General features: G+C 38.0%; 1 long non-coding RNA gene across 1 annotated transcript; it reads right to left on the minus strand.

Moving 5' to 3' along the window:
* Positions 1 to 2,233: 2,233 nt before the first annotated feature.
* On the minus strand, positions 2,234 to 15,801 carry LOC113233597. Its single transcript, XR_003310719.1, has 5 exons — positions 15,782 to 15,801; positions 13,510 to 13,536; positions 5,005 to 5,076; positions 4,542 to 4,553; positions 2,234 to 2,250 (listed from the first exon to the last, which is right to left on the minus strand). It is a non-coding gene; the product is annotated as an uncharacterized LOC113233597 (long non-coding RNA).
* Between the last annotated feature and the right edge of the window lie 1,889 nt (positions 15,802 to 17,690).

Below are 17,690 nucleotides of genomic sequence, written 5' to 3' on the forward strand. Positions count from 1 at the left end.
ATAAGAATAAAAAATACCAATATTACATAAATAAAATAAAAAAAAACACCAAAGTCAACATCAAGTTCGAATTTCAAAAACCTTTTCTACGCTAGCGTGCAAAAACGCTTTTACGCGCAGATTTCTAATGAGAAAGAAAGCCTTTCCGAGCTAGTGAGGTGAAAAAAAAATTTAAACCACGAAAGCTATAAATAAAATTATTGTTAATACCAACAGATACCGGTTTTTGGTACCAGGTCCTGTACTCTCGTTCACCGTCTGACATCCGTCCGAATCAATTACTATCAAATAAGCATTGACTTACAATTATATGAACGTCGGGTCCGCGCTAAAAATTGTCCGAACTTATAGGGCGTTAAAATCGTATACAGAGCGTCATTCACGCTTTAGTCTTGGTTTGTTCGACTGACAGCGAAGCAAGCAAAATTAGACAGTACTGCGATGACATTACAATTTAAATTCAACGTTTTAGCTTTTTCATATTCCTTTACATGTCACTACGTTTAAATAGGTTGACTTGGGTCATTTTTTTCGTAGTTTTTGTATTAGACCCGTCGTCCATTTATTTGTAAGTCAATGCAAATAAGTAATACCCGGCCATATTCAAAGACACATGGATGCGAATGAAGTTTTATTCTTGATATTGTCTTCTAATTTAGTCGTGTCCTATTACTTATTTGACAGTATTTGTTTGCGACAAATGACGGACGGAGAAAGACAGTACACTCCCAGGGGCAAAAGATAACATCTTCACACAAAATAATAATACAGAGTAATATCATAAATGCGAAAGTAATTCTGTCTGTCTAATACTTTTGACGCCTAAACCGCTGAACCAATTTTGGCACAGAAATAGATAGGAACTAGGAAAAGGATATAGGCTACTTTTTATCACAAAAATAAATCTTACAAGTGGTGAAATAGGGGATACATTTTTGTGTTGAAAATTAGTAAATATAGTACAGTATTTACACACGTAAAAGAAGAAATATATATTTTATATCACACAAGGAAGCTTAAACTACTTACTATATTTAGTACGAAATAAATGAAACTTAAGTGCACTAAAGTTTCAAGAAAGTAACTATACTTCCAGGTTTATATTCTATATTCCCACCCGTTACAATTTACGACGTATGTGAGAGACGCGGAGATGTGAAAGCGTCCGGGTCTTAAACCGGCGCTTTGTTAAATCGGGTTAAAACCCATTAACACCCAAAATCGAGGACAACATCTATTTTTTTAACGCACACACTCAACTTAGACCTGAACTAGGCAAACCCTGTGTCGCAGGTGCCATGGACACACACATAGACAAACGCAAATTACACCCAAACTCACGAGAGAAATAAATGTAGGCCATACAAATATTTCTCTCGGCCCGGGAATCGAACCTGGGACAGACACAGAGGCAGTTGAACTGCCTAAACTATTTACAACTAAATATTAGTTTTAAATCGAATTTTGTCCAAATTGAATGATATTATTACGATATGTTAATTACTTTCTGATCGAGATGATACGGTTCGCCTTTCTATTGAATCGATTGGCTTGAAAATCGCAATGAAATAAATCGATACAAAAAATTGTTAGATCGTATGCACTTGAATTGATCTTCATAAAAATGTAATCGTAATGTGCATCCTTATTAGTGAGAATCTACAGAATTGCAAGGTGGGTATTGTGAGTGAAGTTGCATCTTTTTCATCTAAAAAAGACTTTTTACATCTAAATTTATAAACAAGTATGGAATTGTACCAAATTCCGTATTCACTGTTTACAACATTATGGGCAGAAATTTGTTGAAAGCTTTAGGTACAACCCCGGATGAGTTGGATTTTAACCCACTGACCATCTCTGCGTATATATATTTCTTTATTAAAAGTAACAATCGAGAAAGTATAGATAGACGCGATTGTAGATTCGAAAAACTTGCATTCGTTTTCGAAAAGCAACAATGTCATATACAGAGTATCCCACGGCTATGCTACACGGTGGGAAAGTACCTATACCATAGGTTCAGACAGACGATTCTTTAAACATCTTTAAAAGCATTTCGAATTGTTTTTAAAATCAAAATGAAGTCTTCTTTCACTAAAATTTTCTATCTATGCTATTTAAGGTACTTTCCCTCCATGTGGCATAGCCGTGGCACGCCCCGTAAAAATACAACAGAGAACTTTATGGATATGATAAAAGACATACAATAAATGGAAATTAAGCCACACTTACGTTACCATATAGATCTTTCTGAAAAAAGGTTTGTTAAATGTATTATAAACAAACATCACAAGAATGTAACAAAATGATCGAACTATATCTAGTAAACTAACAAACTTCAAGAACAAAAAACAATTTAAAAAAAGACTGGCTTTCGCATATAAGTAGATAAACGTATTATTTGTACTGTGGGCGCTGGATTTCCCGTATTTGAGAAATTATTTTTTATAAATTATATACCCCACACAAAAATAATGGTGATATGGAAAGGGAACGTAGGGCTCGGTCGGTCAGGGCAAATGTGATCGTACGCAGATTCGCAAGATGTTCGGGGGAGATAAAGATGACGCTCTTCAAAGCGTACTGTACCTTCCTAAACACATACAGATTGTGGCGAGACTACACGAAATGGCCTTACAGAGTCCTGCGGACTCAATATAATAACGCCTTCCGGGTGTGGATGGTGATGCTCCGTGATTTGTAGTGCATCAGGGATGTTCGTCGACGCGCGCGTTGACGCGTTTGACGCCATTATGTGCAAGAGGTACGCGTCTACGTACGGTGCGCCTCGTGCTTGTCGGCCCCAATACCGCTCTCAATGCGTTAGGGGCAGGTTTGACTGCCCCTACATAAGAAACTGCTGAGCTACATGCCCCAAAATATGTTATCAAATTTTAAAATATTAACCGTAGCATATTTTTTAAATATTTTTAATAACACATTACGAGTCTGGCTAGTTTAAATTAGTTTAAAATATTTTAATTTAATTGAATTGAAAAATAGAAAACAGAACATGTAAAAATTTCAACAGAACAGGAACGGTGCGTGGCAGGAGTAAGGTCAATTGAATCCCTGTGGCTGTGTGCCACGCGGTACTGATTTTCAGCCTGGCCTTGTTGAAATTGGTTCTGGTCTGGGTGTTCTGGGTAATGCCCCGTTGCTCTGGTAATCATATTTGAGACTAGATAATTGACGTAATTGTTTGACACTTCTTTATTATTATAACATAATGCTATTGAATCCTACATATTACCGCGAATTTTTATTTTGACGTGTTGAAAAATTATTCTCAAACGTTTGTGTTACACCTTTATTTGTAAGTCAATGGTTACACCGTATAGTTAAATAAAATGTAAATTGAAGATAAATTTTTATTTCAGAATTTGTATTAACTTTAAAACAATTGATATAGAACTCTATACCTCTATGAACTTGCGATAATTTTCCAGTTTTCTTCCATGTATCTCTACACAATTCACTCATACTCATTGATCTTTGTATGTCCTGTCTATGAATTTGAAATAAGAAGAAATAACATAACCATGTTACAGAGTTGCTATGATTATTGGTATACTAAAAAGAGTTGTTCCTTTAGTGGTATTATAATAAATGGAAATTTTAATCAGGCTAGCAGTAGAGCTAGCACAATAGGCCGCGACTTTTGCGAGAACGACATAAGGCGCGAGATACTGCTTTTCTCGCATAGAGATCGCGCATATGTCGCTCTCGCGTAACTCCCGCCCTGTTGTGCTAGCTCTACAGTGGTTTTTTTGTAAAGAGCTCCCAAACTCTACAAAATTGTGAATGAAAAACAAATTTTTGGGATGTTTATGTAATTTTTTGTGTGCTAGTGGCCAATGCCTTAAAAAATATATTGACAGATCGGATCGATAACTCCAGTAAACACTTTAGTTTTTGGTTATTTTCTGTTATTTTTGTAAACAAAAATTACGTTGGCGTAGAGTTAATTGAAGGTATCGAGATGTCAATGTCACTTTTGTTGCAATTTAGATAACCGATTGTAATTACTTTTTTGAATATTTTAGCGTTTGAGTGTTGCTGCTATTTGAACTTTTTTTAGTATCGCAGTGTTGCTGGTAATTATTTAAACATGTCGACCACAATTTTCTTTTAAATCAATTTTAACAAACACAGGTCACAATATTTTTTTATTATTCTGCTACGGTTTTTATTTCAAGCGTATATCTAGCCAAAAAAATTGAGGCTGGTTAATTTTTTCTGGGAATAAAGTACCAAGCTCCTTAAAAATTACGGATTCCTTTAATTTTCTCCACATCAAATTGTAATTAACTAAGTCAAAAGCCTATGAAAGATCCAAAAAGCTTTTACAGGGTTGTTGATGATTACGATGACGTTGGTTTAAAAAAAATCAATTTAAACCTCATCTTGTTGCAAAATTAAAATTAAGAACTTAGTCTCTCCAACTCCCAGTCACCAACCCACATCTGACCAGATTGGCGGACCATAAACCCTATCTTAGATCCGTGTTCAGCAGAAAATTAAGAAATGGTTCAACTTACAATATGTATCACCTGCAAAAATATTAATAAGGTTTTGATTATACGGCGCACAGCATCGATGTTTCTGTGGTTCACAGCAGTGGGCGGGCGACCATTACGAAATTCGTCACTGAGATTCACACGACCGCGTTTGAATTCTGCAAACCAGCTATAAATAGTCGTCTTGCATGGTGCTTCATCGCCAAAAGCAATTTGAAGCCGAGCGAAGCTCTCTACGCTTATAGTCGTAGAAAATCAAAATGTAAATGGTACTGCTTACTACTAATGGTACAATACAAAAAGTTTATAATAGTTTAAGCTATGCCATCTAGCGGATTTTTAGGGAACTAACTATAAGACAAGCAAAAGCTTACTTAGAGAAGTCTATTGTATAAAATAGGTTTATTACAAAGGTGACGGAAAAGATGCAAGAAACCGTAATAAAATAACTAGTAAGTTAAGATTAAATATGAATAACACTTACGCCACTTTTAATCTTTTCGGTCATATAGCTATAGTCTTCTATGTCATTGTCGTCATCAGCAGGTCTGTACACCTGAAATGAAAATATTAAATTGAGAAACTCTCATTCAAATAACTAGTAAGAAAATGCATTGTATCATACCAATCCTAAAATGTCAAATTTAGAATTATTGATGCAAAAATCGAACACAGAAAAAATTCGTTCCGGCTGAACTGCAACCAGCGACCGTACCGTGGTTAACGCTCGCCCAACTGAGCTACGGAAAGAACCAGCAAACCTTTCAAATTTTTCTTTGTGCTTGTTGCAGATCTTTGTTATTGGTTTTTAACAATTTTTTTCGTGATTTTGAGAAGAAAAACTCATAGATTTCTCCCAGATGGCTCTGTGAGAAATCTACGACACCTTTAGAACCAGTTGGTTCGAAGGAATTGGTCTTTGTGTTTATAACAAACTAGTGGAGCAATTTTACAAAAATAATTGGATATCATAATAGTATTAATATTATTAGTTCCATAATGGCGGCCACTAGCCTTGGGCTAGTGTCAGTTTCGGCTCTTAGGAAGTAGTAAAACAACGTGATATTCAGTATACTTAATTGTCAAATTCATGTCAACATTTTCTTGTAATCCTGTAGTGTTGTAATCTTTCTTGTAACCACTACATATCTGCCGACAAAACGCGGCTGAGTAACAAAATATTTTTTTGAGATAATATCATTTAAAACCATAACCTAGTTTTAGCATATTGAAATGGTTTGATGATATTTCAGCTATGCATTTTTCAAGTTGAACACGTTAACTAATTTTAACTGTTTTGAAAGAGAATTAATTATGTGCTCTATTTTTTGCTATTTAAAATGGTTATTTGACCATTTGTCACTTAACCGCGTTTTGGTTAGTGGACGACAGATATCAAGGCATGACTGCCGACTTATCGTAAGCGACATTTTTACCTAAGCGTTTTTTGTTGCAAATGATATTTAAAACTATAACGGACAAAAAAGCGTCGATATTTCCCGCCGTAATTACATGAAATGGAAATTAAGGCAAAAGCCAAGTTTATCGTTAGATCAACTGTTTTTTTTTATATTTAAGTGTACCCGACAAATCTATATTTAAAAAATCATAACGTAAACGACTCCACTTGTTGTCGCAACCGACATAGTACATCACTATTCCGTCATTTACTATAAACAAAGTGACAAAATACGTGTTGCATATTTTTAATCGCAGTGTAATCATAAAAGTGTTACCTTAATTGCCTGAAAGCCTAAAAAATCTTTAAATGAAGATATCAAAAATATTATACGGCAACGAAAACCATCCATTGTTTTAAAAATAAAACCTGTTACACAATCGGTTACGAAATTCATTGTTATATGTATATTAATTGTACAGCATAATAATGCCTTCAGGTTTCTGTTGGGGCTTTTCTAATTTTTTTATAATATCAGGTGACGGAACGAACAAGTCGTGCACCTGGTAGTAAACGACCCTTCTATCCATGACAGTTGCAGTGCCACTCAGAGCAATCGCAAAGATCATGGCACTTGCAGAGAAAAACCCGCGTCTCATCGGACCTACTTACTATGAGCGTTTACCCGCTACTCTCAGACTTGAACCGTCGGACGAAACATTTAGGCGCCGGCTGAAAGACTTTTTCTTGAAAAATCCTATATATTCTGTAAAAGAATTTATGGACTTTAAATTGTAACGAATTCAGTATTTTCTATTTTCATATTTTTATTCTAATTTTTACCGCATTAACATGCTCTTGTATAATTATCAACTTATGACGATCCTTGATGGAGAATGATATTTGATATATAATTTAATAACAACAATATTATATAATGAATTGTTAATTTTCTAATTATTGTGTGCTTTTCTTATAATTTTCCTTTTTGTCTGACGATCTCAATATAATTTCTTATACTTTGACATGTAGTGCAATTTATACTGTAATGTTATATTTGAGAAATAAATGAATCTGAATCTGAATCTGATCTGAGGGGCACTGCCTCTGCGCCCGTCACCCTGAGACATAAGTTGACAAGTCCCATGTGCCTGTAATTTCACCAGCACCTTTACCCTTCGAAACCGGAACGCAGTAATGCTAACACTACTGCTTTGAGGCAGAAATAGGCAAATTGGCAGTACTTCACTGGACTGAACTGCTGCTTAAAACAATGGCGTTGTAGTGCTTCTGGAATGTATGCTCCTCGCTAGTGTCAACCGACTCCTGAAGGTTACTGAATGCTACGTCACTGGATGTAACTCCACACTTAAATTACTTTGTATTTCACCACTATTGTAGCTATAAGATACTAACATTATATTATAGGTTGTGTTACTAACTAGCTATGGATTATATTCAAAATAAAATCTAATTATTATTATTCAAATTCAGTTTAGTATCACATTCCTTATGTAGAAATAGTTTAAAAAACCTCTCCTGTAAAATTTGTTTTTTGTCGCTTACACGGCGACGGTAATGGCTCGATATATTGCAACATCTGTCTTGTTTTCATTAAGCACAATTTACATTGCCGCGGAACGGAATGAAAGCGAGTTTCTGTAACCATAGCATAATAAACTTTACGTGTGTAACGTACAAACTAGATACAAGCCAAAATACACCTAAAACGTCTTCCAGAATATGTTTGCGCTTTCTCGCTATTTCATGCAGCTACCGTATCGTATTTAGTTTGTACGTTACAGAGTTTGCTTAAAGTTCTTAATGCTATGACAAATCGCTACCTAAATTCACTTGGCAATATAAATTGAGGGGCCGGGCCGGCAGCTACCTTGCCCAACGCATTAGCATAGCCATGCAAAGGGGGACCGCTGCCAGCATCTTGGGCGCCTTGCCGCGGGGACCCAATTTTATTCATATAATTTAATTCTAGTTTTAGTTTCTAGTATTTAAACTTTTATTGTACCTTCCCTGTACATTTTAACTTATTTTCTAAGAAATTAAATTATATGTTTGTGCAAGCGCCCGGGTTTTAATAATCAAGTTAAAACCCATTAACGCCTGAAATCGAGGGCACAAACTATTTACAACTAAATATTTATAAATCGAATTTTGTGCAAATGTAATGATATTTTTACAAAATGTTTCTTACTTGCTGACATATTTTGCCTTTTGAAAACTGCATTGAAATTAATCAATACAAAAACTCGTTGTCGCATGCACTTGAATCGATTATCATAAAAATGTAATCGTAATGTGTATCCCCAGTAGTAAGTGATAGACCATAGGATTGCAAGGTGGGTGTGCAGTTGCCTCTTTTTCGTCAAAAACAGATTTTTTTATTAGAGAATTAAAGATACAGGTAAATTTTATATAAAAATGTAACCCTAATACATGAATCAAACATATTTTTCAATAAACCAACGTTACGGATTCTTTAAGCGTAAAACACACTGAAAGCGGGTGCGAGTCGGACGCATGTCGTGCGCACATGCGCGTGGTGTGTTGTCGTCCATATAAATACAAGGAATTTCACCCGCCGCGCTCCCGACCCGTCACGCGCCCGACCCGCACCCGCTTTCAGTGTGCGTGAATCACACTTCACAGATCCCATGGTCATGGTCGACTGAAAAAACAAATACACGCTATTTAAATCCGGAAAAATAGTTTTATTTCCTAAAAACCTAAGAACTCGATATATTAATGTTATTAAATTGTACCAAATTCCGCATTATAGCACGATAGCAAACCTAGCAATTTTGCGAAAAATTGCTTCTGGTGCCGTGGAGTCTCCGGAACTCGTGTCCAAGATTTCTCGTAGAGCACCTACAAAGTCACTTAGGTTTAATTCACTTTTGTGCGTACCTCTGGCCTCTTCGAATTTTCGGCAGAATACATATGTCTTGCGTGCGAGTAATAGCTTCAATGTATTGTCCAAGCAGGTTGATATTGACCTTTTTAACACTAGTGTTGCCTCGGTGAAGCGTCTTATTAGTAGTTTGTTTTTTGGCGAGTAAGTAATTACTAAGTGGTGCGAAAATGACATTACTTATATAGTATAATTACTAGTTATATAGTTATAATTTAATGCTCATTAATCAACGTAATGTGTGTCCATCGGTGAGGACCTATAATTGGCTCTCCATTTTTATTTAAGTTTTTACTCTATAAGATAGCGTTGGTCTTCCAATAAGTTAAAATTAAAAATTAAAAAAAAATTACACGTACAGTATTTCTGCACACAATTTTGGGCAGAAATGGGTAAACACCCGGGCGGGTTGATTGAGCGCTATTATTGACATTTTAATATTCATGTCCCTGTTGTCGATAGTAGAAATTAGTTCTTTAAAATATACAGGTAAGCTAAAAAAGACAATAAAAACTTCAATACTAGAAAGTAAAACTAGGATTTTTAAATTTTATGAATAAAATTGAGTTCCCGCGGCAAGGTGCCCAAGATGCTAGCAACGTTCCCCCTTTGTATTGCTATGCTAATGCGTTGGGCAAGGTAGCGGCCGGCCCTTGGGTTTTCCAGACAGTCTATTTTTTTTTCGATAAAGTTTTGTACAGATGAAGGGCACTGGGACCCCACGGGTCAAGGGTTTCGACTCCAAAGGCTGTCACTAGGTAGTCGGACCCGAGATCCTGGTACTAAATGTACTGTCCTTCAAAATGTAATATGGTGAGAGTAATTTAGTTTATTTTTATAGGGCAGTATAATATTTTTTTCATTGAACTACAAAACATTACAAAATATTACATAGAAAAAAATTATAAAATAGAGAATGGCGTTAAGTAATGGTTTACTATTTGTAACTAATTATATTTCTTTACTTTAATAGGCAATCAAAGCATTACTACATAAACAAAAACAATAAAACAGGACAAAATACTCGTAACAAAGAAATTGTTCTTAAATAATCATAATCACTGTTACTATCCTAGGTAATAGTTAAACGCCTCAGAATAATGCTGTTTTTCAGTTGCTTCTTGAGTACATTCGCTACCGAAAGCTAATTATTATATTTAACTTTGTAGACATCAATTATTGTTGTCGTTTAATAGCTTACCTTAATTAAGTTAAATTACCTTTTTTAAAATCAAGTAAAGCTTTTAAATCTGTAAGAGCGACACCACATGAGCGCGGTGGTTCCGTCCTCGTACAATAAAAATTTAAATACTAGAAACTAAAACTAAGAATAAATTATATGAATAAAATTGGATTCTCGCGGCAAGGTGGCCAAGACGCTGGCAGCGGTCCCCCTTTGTATGGCTACGCTAATGTGTTGGGCAAGGTAGGTTCTTCTTTATAAAAATAAGTGCCCATTTGACCTCCATCTCACTTGATGGAAAGTGACGATGAGGTCGGGAATGTAGCATGCACACCTAAATAATGCCTGTTCACTCACGCCTTGAAAAGGTCCAAGTTATAGCGCTCGGGGAACAAGTCTGCAGGCAGGGAATTCCACTCCCTAGCTTCGTACGAATCCGGAGAATATCCACAACATAGGGGTGGAACCCCCGCCCACGTCTAGTCTCCCGATGATGGAAAGGGGAAGGCGGAATCAAATTATACTATTCCATCGCACACGCTCCGTAATATATCCTGTAGAATACTGATAAGCTGGCAACTCTACGGCGATGTTCAAGGCTCTGCAGCTTCGCCTCTACTAGTTCCGAGTCACCTATAAGCCTCTTAGCACGCTTATCTATTGAATCCAAGGTGGCCAGTTGGCATTTAGCAGAGATATCCCATAAGTGGCAGCAGTACTCCAAACACGACCGGACTTGTGCTTGGTACAGCTGAAGCAACTGTCCCGGTGTGAAGTATCGCCTCACCTTGGAAAGAATGCCAAGCTTCTTGGCTGCATTTTTGGCCATGGATTCAATGTAACTGCCGAAGTTCAGATTGGACGACAAGTCCATTCCAAGTAGGTGAAGACGGTCGACTATCGGTATGAATATATCACGAAAACTCGGAGTCATGTGAAAGGGACTCCGTTTAGTGGTGAAAGACACGCCTGCGTTTTGATAGCATCAAAATTTGATAAGATTGGCATCGCCCCAATCGGAGACTGCCTTAAGTGTCAAATTCAAACGACTAACCATGGACTCTCGACAAGACTGGATTTCTTCTCCACTGACCCTTGCATTGGTCAAGTACCTGTCTACAACTGTGCTGTCATCAGCATACCCAAAGGTAGGAATCAACATATCGTTTATATGCAGCAGAAAGAGGGTTGCTGACTGTATAGAACCCTGAGGAGCTCGGCATCTATCGCCCTATGTTCGGAAGAGTAGCCATCTAAGAACACTCGAATCGAACGTTCGCTCGAGAAATCCGAAATCCAATTACAAAGGTCAGTAGCTGCTGGCCCGGCCCGTCGATTTATATTATAGTCGAAGCGAATTTATGGAGCGAAATTATCATAGCATAATTAATTTTATGCCAATTGTGTAAAGTACAAACTAAATACGGTACGGTAACTGCGGGAATTTGCGAGCATGCGTGAGAATATTCAGGAAGACTCGCGACCTGTCTTTTGGCTTATATTTAGTGTCAGCAGCAGATCAGGAGCCAGATTCTCGCGTGATAAGTATAAAAATCGACGTAGACATATGTCGAAAATATATGTCGTCACAACAACGCTGTGATTTCAATCAACGCATCGAATGCCACAAGCAAGGGGCGCAACGTGAGAGTCACCACATTTATCGACACGGAATCGGCATTAAGCTAGCCAGATATGTCTTTATCTAATTGCAAGAAGAACGAAAATGACTGTGCGTTTCGCGTCGGCGATCCAAGCGGAAGCAAATCGCGCAACATCTTTTACGCTCTTACTGCATGGACATAAGGTTTTTCTGACCGGCGCAAGGCTATTCCTTGTGTATAAACGTGGTGACTCCCTAACGCCGCAACGCTTACTTACGCATCATCCTAATGTGGATTGAAAAGTTCGCGGCCTAACCACGAAAATAAAGTTAAATGCTTACAAAAATATTTTTAGTTTTTCGACGTGATCTTTTTTGATTTTCGATGATGATGACCATCTAGCTCTATGCATTTCTTTCACCTGCTTTCCAAAGCTTCTATATCAGTTTAAAAAAAGATTCTTCAAGGTCTTAAAATTACCCATTTAATGCTGCTCCGACACCTTCATTCAATGAAAATTTCTGGCTAGTGTGGTGTTTTTTTACATTTGACAACAGATGAAAGTCCGGATGTGCTCAGCCAAGAAAACAAGTCAGCTGGGACAGTAATTTGAAACCACAATAATAAATTTTAACCATAGATTCGACGGAAATGTGACCGCGAGCATTATTCTGATGAATCAACACTTTTGTCCTGAGTAATTCTGAACGATTCTCTTTCATTACTTCGTGCAAACGACGCAAAAATGGCGCAATAGTATGCTGAGTTAATGATTTCGTGCAGAAGGTAGTCCACCATGATGACACCCTTAGCATCCTAAAAAACTGACGCCATCACCTTGCTAGGCGACAAAACTGCTTTTGCTTTCTCTGGAATCGGTTCACCAGGTTTTTTCCACTGTTTCGATTATTGTTTGGGCTCTGATATATAGTGGTGTATCCAAGTTTCATCCTCAAACAGTCGCGAGAAATTGCGTGCCGAATACGCCCTTGGTCCACTGAAAACAACCGGGGAACCACCTAGCAGAAACCTTTTAAATCCAAGTTCGTTGACAATTATGCTTTACGTCCGCTCATACAAGATGCCCATAGTGTCTACAATCTCCTTGATAGTCAGTCTCCGGACTTCCATAACGAGATCACACACTTTTCCGAGGTTTTCCTCAGTCGTAGACGCCGTGGCCCGGCTAGACCTACAGTCTTCTTCGATGGTCTCTCGTCCACGTTTGAATTCTGCAAGTCATTTTTTATAGTCGTATACGATGGAGCACATTCCCTTAATGTTGTTTCCATGTCACTGTGGATCTTTTTCGGTGTTAATATCTCTAAACAAGTATTTTATAACAGCACGTTGTACAATTTTCTCCATTTTTTGAAATCGCTCCACAAAACCACTAATACTAAACCAATAAAATGTTGCATTGTGACAACCAACGAATGTATGAATTAAATGAGAGTTGTATGAAAAAAAATACATTAAGTATGTGAGGCTGCGAACTTTTCAATCCACTCTCGTAGTACTCCTCCCCGCTTCGTTTCTGGCCCCTTGTCGGAATGCGTATGCGTTCCAACGTATATTGTGGCATGTCGTTCTGATTTATATGTGATACAACGCAGCCTCACCGCTCAGGCCTCGCAAGGCATCGTGTGTCATCGCTCTAACCCATAAAATTCAGAAAATGTATTCTCTTGACATGACAAGTCCCGCTACGTCGAAGCGAAGGCTTGTCCTGTTTTTTTTCTAAGCTGATTAATATTGACGGTTATTGCTTAGCATAATTCGACATCATGGAAATACAAACTATCCGTCGGAACAATAATAGCGTAGACTAGACCACCGTCAGTATCAAAAATCGAATATAAACAAATACTTACAGGTCGTGGTGACGTATGTTTTAGATACTGAAAAGAGTTTTAAGTTGAGTGACATTTATGATATTTATCTATATTTTAGAGAAATGAACGAAAGTGATTTAGGAAGATTATTGTTACACGACGCGGTGCAGTCCGGCCCACCATAATGAGCCCTTAGAATATTTAGGTACTTTAAGTTATTTCTTGTCATCATCAGTGAATTTTTTGTCACGATTGGCCACCCCAGGCCCGGGCCTACTGGGCCTTAGGGCAAATCCGCCACTGCTTATCATAACAGTGGCAGTGCCACTCAGAGCTTTACATCACAAAGATGTGGCACTGCCTCTGCGCCCGCCACACGACACGACGTACACGACAGAACGTCACTACATACGACGATTGTTACGAGAAGCCATCGAGATCACGAAGTACAAAGCATTTATCCGTGATGATGGTTTTAAACTGTCCAGTGCATGGAATCCAGTCCTTAGTGCGTGCAGTAATAACAACAAGAACACCTCGAGTTCCGTTTCGCGTGTGGATACAGTGAGTGTGGTTTGTGTGAAAAAAGTGAGTGACAATGGTAACGCCACAACAAATCGCGATGAAGGTAGTTGTCGTCGACAGCGCAAGAGGGTAGACAGATATATCTGCCCTTAAAGCTGTCATCTACCGCCGTCCAGTCAACCCGTGACTGACCAATCGTTCCGAAATATCAGGAAAATGAATAGAAGTCATACCGTAGATGAGAGAGAGAATGAATAGAAGTAAGAAGCCTGAAATTAGTGATAATCATTTACTGAATAACCACGAAAGCCTCAAAATCTAGAGATCGATATTATTGACAACTTGCGTAGCGATAGTAGATAGTCCCGTGGGGAAACCCGTTTTTAATTTTTTATTTCACGAGGGGTAAGTAATACGTCATGATTTGACTTTTGTTCATTGTAACCTCTAAAATATAGATTGTAAGGTCCATGTTTAAGCGAAGAATAATTACTAGTAAGACTCGAAATATTTTGGACGAAATCGATAAATTGAATCAATGTGAAAAAAAATATATTAAAATAGAAAACCAGCAATTAATACAAAAAATAAACTTGTATATGGAATGTAATTTCTTCCTTGGCTGCAGTAGAACTTTTTTACAATTCTGTATAGCGCAAGACGATATGTTTCGCGGAGTACTTGCCTTGACGCGGTGAATTCGATAATGGAAATGGAAAAAAATCGATTCAACAGTAGTTTTATAGTGGCAAGAGGTCATTTTGGGCTCATACTTTGACAGAGGGGACTGCCTATCGATGCCGCCTCCAATTCTATACGCTCTAAGGTACTAGACGTCTCAGTGGTCAAAGTCGAGTTAATGATTAGTTGTGTATTCGACTGCCAAGTTTGAATTTGCCGTCCGGGGCATGGGCCCCGGCTTGCCTCCCAAAGTTCTGCTCCAAAACAGCACAATGAGGCATTTTTCTGTGATTTTAGCGAATTTGCGCGAAAGAATGACACAACCCTACCGAGCTCATGTAGGTCTTTCGAGACCTAATGTTGGCACGCGTCAGACGGTAACTAACCACTTCTACCGATTTATTGTTCTGTGGTTTCAACCTTTTTCTTCTTCTTCCTGTCCTTAACCCACACTAGGTGGGGTCGGCACAACATGTATTTTTCTTCCACTCTCCCCTATCTGCCGTCATTTTTATACTCATACCTTTCTTATCCATGTCATCTTTCACAGAATCCATCCATCTTTTCTTTGGCCTTCCTTTCCCCTTATATCCCTCCACATTCATACCTACCACTCTTCTCGTCACATGACATTCTTCCCTCCGCATGACATGTTCATACCACGCTAACCTATTACTCCTCATCTCTTCCGTCACTGTCGCCACTTTCAAACTTCCCCTGATATACTCATTCCTTATCTTATCCTTTCTCTGTGATTTCACCCTATAGTGTGAATTTACCCATATGTGTTTGCATTCGCCAATATACGATATACATTTTTCAAATAGCTTTAATTTCGTTTTTAAAAAATAAAACCAGTGTTCCAATCGCTCGACCCGCGCAGTAGAACCGATTCAGTATGGGAAAAATTTGAATTCCAAGATAGTATCGATTCTGAAGCATAAAAAATTACCGACTAATTTCGTTCGTGGAATCTTTAACCTTCTCTTCTTAGAAGTAATCATTTTGCAGATGGGGCCTTATTATACCAAGGGTTAGGTTTAGAATCACGTACCCTATTAAATTACTTGTTATTACTAAATAAGAAACAAACAGAATTACTCACTTCATTCTCACGTTTAGGGAATAAGCCCTCAAATTCAGCTAACACTAAATTAAAAATATAAATTATTATTATGACTGTAATCATACCGGTTAAGACTAACTAAAACTGAATTAAACCGTGAATCAACTTTAACAAATCGATGTCATGGTTATTTTAATTGAATATAGATAGCAGAATGATAGCTAGATGGGTAAAGATATTGTACCATCTACTTCGTACATGCTGCTGTTGATTTTTTAAAGATTGTTTTTATAATACCAAGAAATAGGTAAGGTGGCAGTACTTCCTGGACGAACTCTTTCACAAGGAGCTGTGCTGCTACTACTGTTGTTTATGATATTAGTTGTAAGTTAGGTTCGTAGTATTTTACAAACCCTGTATACATCGTAAGATCTTTGCAAGAATGCGATAATTATTACTCTAAGTAAAAACATTTCACGTATGAACGTGCGCAAAATAAATCTATCCCCCAATCCTAAGTACTTTTATAATGATAACATTCCGGGCACGACCATGACACGACTCATAAAAACTTAGACGAGTCTCAAGAAACAGAATATTGTGTAATAAAATAATACCTACCGTAGTGAAGAGCGCCCGATGTGCTCGTATATCATATTTACATTAATGAGAAAGAGAGTGAAGAAAGAAAGGAAGAAATAAATATTTTTTTTATATAATATAAATGATGGACCGCACAAGTCGTACGCCTGGTGTTAAACGACAAACATGTCCCTTACAGTTGCAATGCCACTCACAGTTTTAAATCGCAAAGATCTGTGGAACCCGTCACCCTGAGACATAAATTAACAAGTCCCATATGCCTGTAATTTCACCAATATCCTTACCCCTCAAAATCGGAATGCTGTAATGCTCACATTACGGCGTGGTGGCAGTACAAGGGGTAGGAATAGGTAAGGTGGCAGTCTCTTTTTTTTACGTGGGGAAATCCTCATGGATAACTCTCTGCTGCGGGGGCAACAGAGAGATTATGACGGACTCCTACCGAATAAAACCCCACGGTGTTCCGTCCCTGCACCTTTTGCCGGGATTGCAGGAACGCTTTCGCACTCTCCCGCGGTCCCGACGGCGGCGCTGGCACCATCGACACCACTACGCCACACTACGCGGGCGGCGCAGCACTATTAACGTTTCGAATCGATACTCCGTGCTCCGCCCAATTTTTTTTTCACTTTTGACAGTAAAAGTTCTCGCACAAAGATGGAATATTGATACTTTTGTTCAAAACCGTGCGGCCCCGTCCCTATCTTAAAGAACGTAATCGAGATTTTTGCGAAATTTAGTCATTAACATTGTCTGGAATCATCGGAAACTAAGTAATAATAATAATAATAACGCACACACTCGACATAGCCCCGCACTAGGGAAACCGTGTGTCGCGGGTGCCATGGACACACAAATAGACAATTACAAATTACACCCAAACTCACGAGACAAATAAATGTAGGCCGTACAAATATTTCTCCCGGCCCGGGAATCGAACCTGGGACCTCTGCATGGCAGTCCGGCATGGTAACCGTTCGGCCACGGAGGCAGTTTAATAAACTTACTAAGTATTACTATGTTCCGGTTTTGAAGGGTAAGGGTGCCGGTGAAATTACAGGCGCGTGGGACTCGTCAACTTATGTCTAAGGGTGACATGCGCGTGGCAATGCCCCTCAGATCTTTGCGATTTAAAGCTCTGAATGGCAATGCGACTGCTATGGATGGATGGATCCCATCACTTATTTATTTATTTAACTATTTTTTACTTGCTATTAAAAAAAATATCTTATGAATTATAAATTTAAAAAAAAAATTTGTTACGGTGCATCACTAACGACCGCTATGGTTCGTAATGCCAGCCGCTTGACAGCTCTCTTGTCTATGGCGACTAGATACTTGCAAG

The sequence above is a fragment of the Hyposmocoma kahamanoa genome, unplaced genomic scaffold (assembly GCF_003589595.1).
Source record: "Hyposmocoma kahamanoa isolate Upper Pololo Valley unplaced genomic scaffold, ASM358959v1 79, whole genome shotgun sequence".
NCBI lineage: Eukaryota > Metazoa > Arthropoda > Insecta > Lepidoptera > Cosmopterigidae > Hyposmocoma > Hyposmocoma kahamanoa.